Source organism: Cornus florida, unplaced genomic scaffold (assembly GCF_030987335.1).
Source record: "Cornus florida cultivar Cherokee Brave unplaced genomic scaffold, ASM3098733v1 CherokeeBrave_3.0.0_Hap2_Chr11, whole genome shotgun sequence".
NCBI classification, from domain to species: Eukaryota; Viridiplantae; Streptophyta; class Magnoliopsida; order Cornales; family Cornaceae; genus Cornus; species Cornus florida.
This window is the reverse complement of record NW_026775581.1, coordinates 83,019,022-83,030,308: the sequence shown is the minus strand read 5'-3', so window position 1 is coordinate 83,030,308 and position 11,287 is coordinate 83,019,022.

Genomic DNA, 11,287 nt, shown 5'->3' with positions numbered 1-11,287 from the left:
CAGATCAACTGTAACTAAGTTGGATGACTTCCTGGATTAATGGATGGTAGTTAAGTCATATCAACTGAATAAGTTGAGTGACTAACTAGTTGGTTTATTGTATGTCAGTTTAATAAATATTTGAACCACATACCCTGGTTTTGGACGGACTTTATATATATGTTTATGGTACCACGAGATGAGCTTGAGTCTCAGACTTGTTGGTTAGGGTGCGTATATGCAGTGGATGCGTAGCTGGTTATAATAGGTTGCGGTGTACCCTGTTAGGTCTAGGTACTCATGCCCACCTTCGGGTGCGTTTTCGCATGTTGCCTTCTATTCAGGTTGAGACCCCATTATAGACCAGTGAATGTCCTTAGTGTGGATATATTTATACGTATGGACTAGATAGATATTGTGAGATGTCTATGGTGTATCTGCGTATCGGGTCACTGTATGGATTATAGTTAGATTAGAACTTGCTCGTGGGCCTGACCATTCTTCTATTATTCTTTTCAGGTACAGGATGGATCCAGCCTTAGAGTTTGGTCGTGCTTGTCGAGGACAGTCTCATATACATCTGTTTACGTAGGACTTCTCTCAATGTTTCTAGCTTAATTTATTTTCAGTTTCCAGTTCAGTTAAGATTTCTTTTAGGGGTCCACTAGTTGGATTCCCATGTTGTAACTTTGGTGGTTTTGGAGGATTGAATTATAATTATTTATTTGGAGGATTTTATATTTATTTCGTTTCCTTATTTAAATTCTTAAATTTATTCTGTATTCGATTTAAAATACTTTAATTGTTTGATATTTCCCTCGGGTTTGGGCCAGGGCCTGATCAACCCGTGTCTCGGATCCGAGGGGTATTACAGTAAATAATTAAATCATTAATCTTATACTTGTGGTATATTTACATCAATAGATTCCTTGAGTTTTAAATCCTAATTTGTAGTCTATGTAGATGCATACTATGTTTTCTTGACATTTCACATGCCATTATAGTTGAGGACTTAGTGCATGACTCGTGTGTTCCAAAATCTTGGTTGTGTATGGAATGTGGTTTAATGCATTACTTGTATCGATACACTCTTGGTTGCATAACTTGTTGATTTTGGAACTTGGGATATCAATCAAGAATTGACATGGCTAGGACTTTGTTCTAGTACGGGAGATAGAGAGCTCCCTACATTATAGTGCGCACTAGGGAAAGGTACCCATGGGTTAGTAGCCCTAAAGTGATCCCAAGAGTACGGTTTTAATCCGGGCGATATCCGAGTATCCTAGATTTCAAATGTTGTCTCTTGAAGTTCTAAGATCTTGTTATGTTTTATGGGATGTTCCTATGTTGTTAATTGCATAGATATTATGCATTATCCTTGATTTCATGTATTATTTTTGTCGTGTTAATTGGAATGTTCCAATCATGTTAATTGCATTGATAATGTAATTCTTGTTAACTTATATCCGAGTATTCTTCTTGTCGTGTTAATTAGAATGTTCTAATCATGTTAATTGCATTGATAATGTGATCCTTATATTCAAGTATCCTTCTTGTCGTGTTGTATGGATTATTCCAAACTTTATTCAATTACATTGACAATGTGATTCATGTTAATTTATAAACTTGTCGCGTTCTTTGGATTATCCCAACCTTGATTTGTTTCATATGCCTATCATGATTTATGTTGATTTATACTTATATAACTTGGGATGCTCCCTGATTTTCACCTTAACATAGACGTTAGGTGGCATGAGCCCCTTTAACATGTTTCACCTTAAGGTGATAAATTTGTAAAATGTTACGTCTATGCATGCTCATCTCTTACGAGTAACTTTATGTTACTCATTCCAAAGTTACCGGGGACATTTTTGAGGTACGAAGACTTGGTTCGTGACGCTCGTCATTTCTTGGATGAATTGTAGCTTTTAAGTTTCCATTTCATGCAATTGTTAGCATGAAATGTCATTTTGTAGCCTTATATGTCAAAATTTGTATCATTGATTCCATATATGTAACGTGTACATAAGTACACCTTTTACGATGCATTTGACTTGTATGAGATGAGGCCGGAGATCAATGACATTTATATTGCATTTTATGCAATTCTTGATTTCCTGAAATGTTATGAAAACCTTGAAAATTCATAAGTCATTGCTTCATTATTTTTGCATCGGGTGTGGGAATTCCCTTTTTATTCGTTCATAAGGTCTTATTAATCATGCATGACGTGTGACCAAGGGCCAAATGGTAATTTGACTCCATTTCATATTTTTGGATTTCAAAATTTCGATTATATGTTCATTTTTATCATTTTTGGCAGTCGGGGGGGAGGGGGGGAGGATTTTGAGTCGAGGTTTCTCGCGAGCCGCGGACCATTCCCGCGTGCTTAGAATCATTTATTACACTTGTGTGCACATTCGTTTCAACCTTGAAATGCATTTAGGGTCAAATGCATACTTGGTGGAAAGTTGCATTTTTTTGTGTTTTTAAGCCTTTACTGATCTAGGGGCATTTTGGCCATTTCACAGTGTTTTTTTTTTTTTTTTTGTTTTCTCTCATGTAGCCGGATGAAAAATTTGATTTCGGGAGGGTTTCTTCTTCGTATTTTTCCAGAAAAATTCATTTGATAACCCATTTTTTCTCTCAGATGTGGACAGATCCTGTAGCAACTTTTTGCCCTCTTGACCTCTAGGGGCATTTTGGGAATTTTTTAGTGTGTTTTTTTCGCTTCGTTCCTTATAGTCAGGTAGAAAACTCAATTTTAGGGGGGGTTTCTTCTTCGTATTTTTCTAGAAAAATTCATTTCAGACCTCATTTCGGCTCTCAGTTCTGGCTGAATCTTTTTTTTTTCCCCTAGCATGTCATGGTGCTCGTGGGATGGTCGTGGGGTGTTCGTGGTGCCTCATCTCGACGTCGTGACGTCGATTTTTGTTTTCGCTCGTTCTTCTTTGTTCGGACTCCAAAGCAAGTGAACTTTTATTTTAACTTGACTAATTTTTCTCTGTCTTTCCAATGGTATGCTCGGTTGCACCCGAATCTTTCTGGATAATTACCGGTTTACCCTTTTTGCCTTAAGTGCTCGTTTTCTTCGTTATGTCGTTTCTCCTTCATCCGGACTTTGAATCTTGCAATTCTTGAGTCCATCTTGATTAGGTTTTCGTTGTCTTTCCAACGGTGTGCTCGGTGGCACCTAAATCCATAGTTTCAGAAACGACTATTTGCCCTTTGGGACTATTTTTGTCCGATTTTTCTTGTTTTCCGCTTCTGCTACTTTATTTTGAGTTCCGTGACTTCATGGTAAGTCACGCATGTGTCTCGGGAATGATATACATTCTAGGGACGTCATTTTTATGTAAAATAACTATTTTGCCCCTGGGGGCTTAGTTGTTATTTTTTCGATCTTTTGCTTCCGCGTCAGTTCTCATTAAATTCCATGACCTTATGGAAGGTCATCAAAGTGTCTTAGAGATGTGTTGTGCCTTGGGAGACCGTTGTCCTGTTTCTTGCTTCTGCATCTGGATCTGCTATCGGGTCAATTTTTCGTGCATTACAGGACGCACTGGCTTGAAAAACAGGACCGTCACAACAAATGTTATATTATAGTTAATCATATGCAAAACTCGAGCATGCATTAGGTTCCCAAAGGTGTAGAAATGCCTTTTACCTAATCCTGCTCTAGATATTTTCTTGGTCCTTGGATTACCAAATTTATTAACTTTTACAATGGGTACAATTCTATCTCTATAGTGTTATATGTCAAATGCTTTCAGAATTCTATCAAAGTAGTTTATTTAATTGCGACAATCCAAAATTTCACGAGATTTATTTAGGTGAAACTTAATGCCAATAAAAAGGCTTACCAACACCTTCATCTCAAATGTTTAAGAAGTTAAATTGTTTAATATCATGTACAATAATGTCATTGTCATCCATATTTAACATTAAAGATGAATTTTTTACTCGCACTGACTTTGAGAATAACTAAGGCCACACATTTACAGTTTAATTGATGGGAAGGTCAACTAAACTTTCCAGAGTTAATTAAATAATGCCTTAAAATAATTAACTCTGAATGGGATCAACATAACATATAATAATCTTTCCTTTGGGCCAAAATTATCATATGTTAGTCTCCCACTGGTGAAATAATTTTCACCTTTGAAGTTAATTAATCATAGAAAACACAATAACAACTTATACTCCTTTAGGCGTAATGAGTCATCAATTGTGTCTTCTATACTAATTACCTCAATCCGCTTAGTTGGACAAACTCAATGACTGGTGGCTTGTCAGGAGCACTAACGTTTGAAAATGCACTAAGAGTGTGAGTGTGCAATGTGGCCAAGTTTTAAATTTATAAAAGCCACTACTACCTCTAACTAAAAATATAACTAGGGTGAGTAGGGATCGTCCCAAGGGATTGTGGGCGTGTTTACAATGGAAATAATATATAGGGTTAGTAGGTCAAGTGATCAAAAGATGGTTTGTTTGGTTGATTAAACTACAATGCAATTGAAATTAAAGCAAGTAAAATGTAACAATTTAAAATGTAGGGAAAAAGATATAGAAGAGAGGACTTGGGGTACTAGAACTCACCACTAAGCTTGACTTCACTAGACACTAGCAATTGTATATCAATGGGAAAATTGAATTGTAACTTTTATGTGTGTGTGACATTAATTGAAACTAGGCATGGATGGTAAATAAGTATAGATTGTCTAGCCAATTCAAATGGAAAGCATAACCCATCAAATAAGACCAAAATCCATTCAATGAAACCACAATTTATGCATACACAACTATCTAGAAACATACACCCTTTGCATTCATAAGTATGGAACACCAAGGAACAAGAATATATTATCCACCTATCTATGAATCTAAAGTAACTACACTACATCTACACTAAAGACATGGAAATTAAATTAAGTAAGCTAAAGGTGTGGCACAATCCATCAAGAAACAAGTGTGAACCATCAAATAAATTACAAGAGTATTCAATTAAGTACTATGTTTTGATCATCTCTAGATTAACTTCATTCATACACATAAATATGCATAAACTCTACTAAATCTAGAGAAAATCACATGAGTCATCCATTCTAGTATACATAGACATATGGTTAGAAATAGATAATCAATTGAAAGCATTAATCCATACACATCAAGTAGAAACCACAAGATATATATATAAATCCAAGATCAAAACATTTGTTACAAGTAAATCCCCAAAAAATATACAAAACACTAGGTCTAGGAAGCAAACTTAGGGGCTACTCTAGCCCCAAGTAGATGTCTAGCCACTCATTGAAGTAGTCATCCAACCCTCAAGGGCTATCTCCATGGTAGGAATGACCTTCTTCTTGATGGAAACCCTAAAAGAATGGAAGAACTCCCAAAATGTGTGAAAGCTCTCTAGTCTCTAGCCTCCTCTTCAAGATATGAGATATGATATGTGTAATGAAGATATGAAGATGATGCTCTTAAAATGGCTCCAAATCCTTATATAGGAGGCTCAAGTGTCACACCCAATGGTCTGGATTTGTGCATTAGGGTCTTTGCAATGATTGCACCGTGAGCCAACTTTTAATGAGCTGGAATTTGTTTTATTTCAGACTTGAGGAGGTTCGATCGATCGAACTGAGGTGAGATCCATCGAATGCTGCAGAGATCGATCATCCTTGGCGGCACCTTTTTGAATAAAGACAAATCTCTGAGATATTTTGGGATATTTTGGGAAAAAGACAAAGTGGTAGGTGGGGTGGTAGGTTTGGATAAGATCGAATAATTTCAATCGATATGAGAAAGGTTGGATCGATCGAAGATAGTGAGATCTTTTGGATAAGGACAATTGCTTGGATCCATCTTGATGAGGTCAGATCGATCTTTCTTTGAACGATCGAAGGAATGTTGAGATCGATCGAACTTGCTGTTTTTCTTCCACTTTGCTTCTACTTCACTCCTTTCTTCCATTCAGCTTGAGATTACTTCTTTTAAGCTCTTATTTGGCTGAATTAACTTATTTTTGAGATAAGTGCCTGAAAAGGGTAATAACACGAAATTAGTCTAAGATGAGAAAATAAGATAGATAAAGGTTCTAGAATACCTAAGCTTAAGGGGTTTAATTGCGTACTTTTCAGCGTTCATCAATGACCCACCTTTGGGCTTGATCATTTCTCGTCTTTACTAAATGCCAACACAATCCTTTAACTTTATCAAAATAATAATTTTGCCACTAACAACAAATATCATTAAAAATTATTACGAGTGTGCCACTTTAGTGACTAAACACTCGATCAAACTTAATGACACTTGTACTTAAAATTGCAACATATGATTTAATTTTCTCAAATTAATCAAGCATATACATATACATATTATACAACAATTTATAACATAAGGCACATGCATAATTATGTATATAATTTCAATAACATATATAATTTCATAAACTTATATGTTATGAAACTTTAAATTAATCATTGATTATACCATATATATCATCAAAGATATAAAACATTCAACTAGTGATGATAACTTAATAAAAATGGCATACTTATGAAAAAAATTTAAAGCATTAAATCAAATCTCAAGCCTTAAAATTTATACATGCTATAAAATAAAGAATTTCAGGACAAAAATTTGTTATATAATTATTTCTAGTGGAATCGTACACGCTCTAATTGAGTTTGTTATGGGTTTATAGCAAAAAACCTCTAGAATACCACGTGCATGACTCTTGGTACACAGACTACAAATACAGGTGCATGCAACAAACATGATCAGTAGTTGCATAGACACGCCTATCGGTTAAAATCCAAAAGACATGCCTATGTCTATTGGTTAAAACTCAAAAGATATGTCTATTGGTTTAAACCTAAAAGACATGACTATTAATTCCATAACACATGACTATTGATTAAAATTCAAAAGACGTGACATCCATATATATATATATATAGAATGAATATTTGTGATCCAAACTAAAACATGCCATAGTACGTTGTTGTATGGGTGGTACTCATAAACAGTCGTGACCAATTGATATTATTAGCAGTACGTAACACTGGAACATGAATGCTGGAAATTTATATTGCCCGCCTAACGTTAGATGTATGACACCTAAAGAAGCGACATTCATTATATTAGCAACGTGAGTAAATTTATTTACTTCTAAATAGGATTCTCTTTAGAATGAGTTATTCATTCTAAACAAATTAGAGAGAATTCATGTTTTAATAAATAACTGCGTGTGTAGGAAAATATTCACGTTGTTGTCATAAACACCCAAAAAAAAAAAAAAAAACAAAAAAAGGTTGTTGCCATTAACATGTATTCACGTTAAAGCAACTGTGCCATTAGCATGTTAACCGTGCATGGAAACTATTCACGTTAAAGCAACTGTGTGATGACATTTGTATAAATACTGATTCATATATTTCATATTTTAATATTAGCAGAAATTTTGTAGACCTTGTACATACATGTTTATAATACAATATAATTATATTAAAGTTTTTGATAGTTTCACGCATATATGCGTATACATATACATGTCTATATATGAAATACAGAGTATATATATACATATATATATATATATCTGTATCCTTATCCATCTCAAACATGTATTATATATAAGTATTAAACTATACTATTAACAATATAAGGTTAACAAATAAATCAAATTTATGCATCAAAGTCCATGTTGGCTCTGATACCACATGGAAGAAATTTCTAATACAAATCAACTCATGGATCAAATGCATAAACTTGATAAGAAGAGACATACTAGATACATAAACTCAGTTTGGAGGGAATGCAGCGAAAACGGTGTTCAACCCTCTCTTATGTATGCAAAATTAGATGATGGACTCCAGAACTATTACACATATATATAATGAGGGTTGGGACCATTTCAATTCATACGTGAAGAGATGTTTTGGTTCCATCAACTAACACAACCCTTTATATGTGATTATTCATTCTAAGGGTGCAACCTTTCTTATATGCATATATAAACAATATATTTAATTAATTATTAATAGACTACTAATTTGCTTACATGATTGTCTTATCACAGCCTGGTGTTTGAAGAGTTTGGTGTACGTTGGCAATGGTAGGACTAAAAATGAAGTGAAGAATGGATCTTTGAGGAAGATTTTGTTCCCTATAGGCAATGTATTGGACTTAATCGACGACGATATGGGAAAAATGTTAGATTGAAGCCATTGTAGCGAGGCGCTCACAATGCCAATCGAATCGGGATTGGTCAGAGACAATCTAGGTCAGTTCACTTTTGAGCTAAGAATTGGTTTGATATCGAGTTCATTTCGATTTATAACTTTGAATTCTTATCGTTTAAAGCAATTAGACTCATGGGTGGTGAGAATACAATCTTTATTTTATCTCCGACAATCCTCTGGCCTGTGGATGCCGGAATTTTGACTGATCTCCAGCAAATTTCACCATATGTGGTGGTGTACGAGGACAACAAATGATTAATAGATGGTGGGATGTTATCATTCCGTGAGCGAGTCATTAACATGATTGAGTTCTATTCAACGGTGTTGGAGTCTCTTAATGATGGCGGCGACGATGAAGACGAAGACGATTGGGTTAGAAGAATTGAGAAGTTTTTGCTGCGTCCGGAGATTTTCTCGGCGTGAAGGTGGATGTGGGAAGGAATGCGATGTTGTGGAGGGAGGTGTTTGTCAGCCCGAGAATGAGGCCAATGGTGTTGAGTCAGTTTCCAGCGACTGTGGTTACCAGACCTTGATGTGCGAGAGCGCAGGTTTTCTGGTTCACGAAACACATCCTAACAAGGGCTAGGATCTGATGTGGTTGCACCCACGTGGCCTCAGCTTGCTGAGATCAAGTGTGGGTGTATGTGGGTGATCCCACTTTGATCTAGGTCTATCTAAATTGAAACGGGCCAACCTATCAAGAAAAAATTATACACAAAACTTCCTTGGGCAATTTTAGAATAGTAAAAGGGCATAATAGGTATTACAATATTATTTTAGGTCAGATTTCTATTTGAGGGATATTTTCGCACAACGTTAAAAGATTAAGGGGTTATTTCACACGTTTCAGATAGGGATAAAAGTGTTACCAGAAGTATACATAGTCAAAATTGCATCTAAAACTAGCCTTCAAAATAAATTATCATGTTATAGAGGATGCAATAGGTACCGATTTAAGCGGTTAGTGCAAAAAAAAAAAATATTTACCAAACCATACTTTCCAAAGTCACTTGTCAAAATATTTAAATAGACCATCCAACCATGTTCTCTTTACAGTTCTTTACTATGAATGCGAGAAACGGTAAAGAATGCTCTGCCAAAGTTATTAAAAGTGCTCATATTATTGTGTTTAATGTAATACGCCTAATATTCAAAATGATATAGTTGGAATTAAATTCAATTTTCTTTGAATTATGTTCTTATTTGCTTAATTGGTTAAATGTGTATTTATTTAAATTCATTATTTATTGTAATTGTTTGTTTATTTTAAATTAATTGTTTATTTAAATTTATTATCTGATTAATTGGTGATTGAATTGACGTGTTTATTTGATAGTTTATATGATTTATTTGTATTTTTACATATGTGCTTAGGTGGATTATGTTGTTTAGTCTTCTGTTTATAAATTGTATACATCATAAATAGTTTAGGGTTTAATATTATTCACATGGGTAACCGACTTATAATGAATTAGGAATTAGAATTAGGTTTTAGTAAATGCCTATATATATTGAATGGTATACGTCGGCTAGGGTTGAAAAATAAACCCTATTCACGTAAGGGTTCATGAGAGGAAAAACAGAAGGGTTCTTGAGAGGAAAAAAACAGAGGGAAACTGAGAGAACCAATTAGGAGTTCAGTCGTGGACTGAAGGACGTACCAAAGAGGAAGGAAGGGATGGTTTGTGATGAGCGCTGAAAAGTGCGTACTTAAACCCCTTAAGCTTAGGCATTATAGTACCTTTATCTATCTTACTTTACCGTTTTAGATTGATTTCGTATTATTTTCATTTTCAGGCACTTAACCCAAAAATAAGCTAACTCAGCCAAATAAGAGCTTAATTGAAGCAATTCTGGGATTAAACAAAGAAAGGAACAAAGTGAAGAAAGAAGAACGCAAATGGAGCCAAATGTGGGATGCAGCAAAGTTCGATCGATCCAACTTCAAGGTTTGATCGATCGAACACTGATCGATCTCAGCACTTCAAGATAGATCCAAGCCTTGGCCTAAAAACAAAAAGTCCAAAGTTTGATCGATGCAACACCACCCTTCGATCGATCGAACACTTTTGTCCTTATTCAAATGATTGATCCTATCCATAATTGTACTACCCACTAACAACTTTTGTCCTTTTCCTAAAAATATCTCCCAAAATATCTCAGATTTGTCTTTTCCCAAAAAGGTCAACCAGTTGGATCGATCCAGCCTAAGTTCGATGGATCTCAGCTAGTTCGATCGATCCAAGTCCAACGTTCGATCGATCGAACTTCCTCCAGTGCGAAAAAAGTTAAATTTCCATCTCATTGAAAGTTGTCCTTTATCCAATCATTAGGGAATATTGTGTACACGACCCCAGCTCATTTTGGGTGTCATTTGACCTACCTATATAAGGATAAGGACTGCTTTTTACAAAGCAAGCTAATATGATTTTCATATCATCTTTTGGAGAGCAAGCTTAGAGGAGGAGGAGGCTAGAGACACCATTGTATTTCTTCATCAACAGGGAGCAGATTTCTTCCATGGAGTTAGCCCTTGAGGGTTAGAGCAACATCACCATGAGTGGCTAGACATTTTCTTGGGGCTAGAGTTAGCCCCAAGCATGCTTTTTATATCTTAATCTTGTGTATTATTGAGGGATTAGTGTTGTAATTAATGTTTTGACACTTTAATATATATAGATCTTGTTTATTCAATGATTTATGTGGTTTAATGCTTCCAATTGATCATTTCATTCTATCCATATGTCTATGTATGTTAGAATAGATGTTCATATGCTTGTCTCTAGATTTTGTGTTATTGATGCATGTCTATGTGTATTGATGCTATAGATTTGGAGATTGTCAAAACATAGTGCTTAGAGGAATGCTCTTGTGATTCTCTTGATGGTTCATACTTAATCCTTGATGGATTGTGCCTCTCCCCTAGTTTATTTTCATGCTAGTAGTATAGTTGTAGTGTAGTGTTAAATGGGAGGACAATCCATGCTTGTTGTTTGATGATCCAAGCTTTTGAATGCAAGTAGCATATGTCTCTAACTTTATGTTATATTTGGATTGTG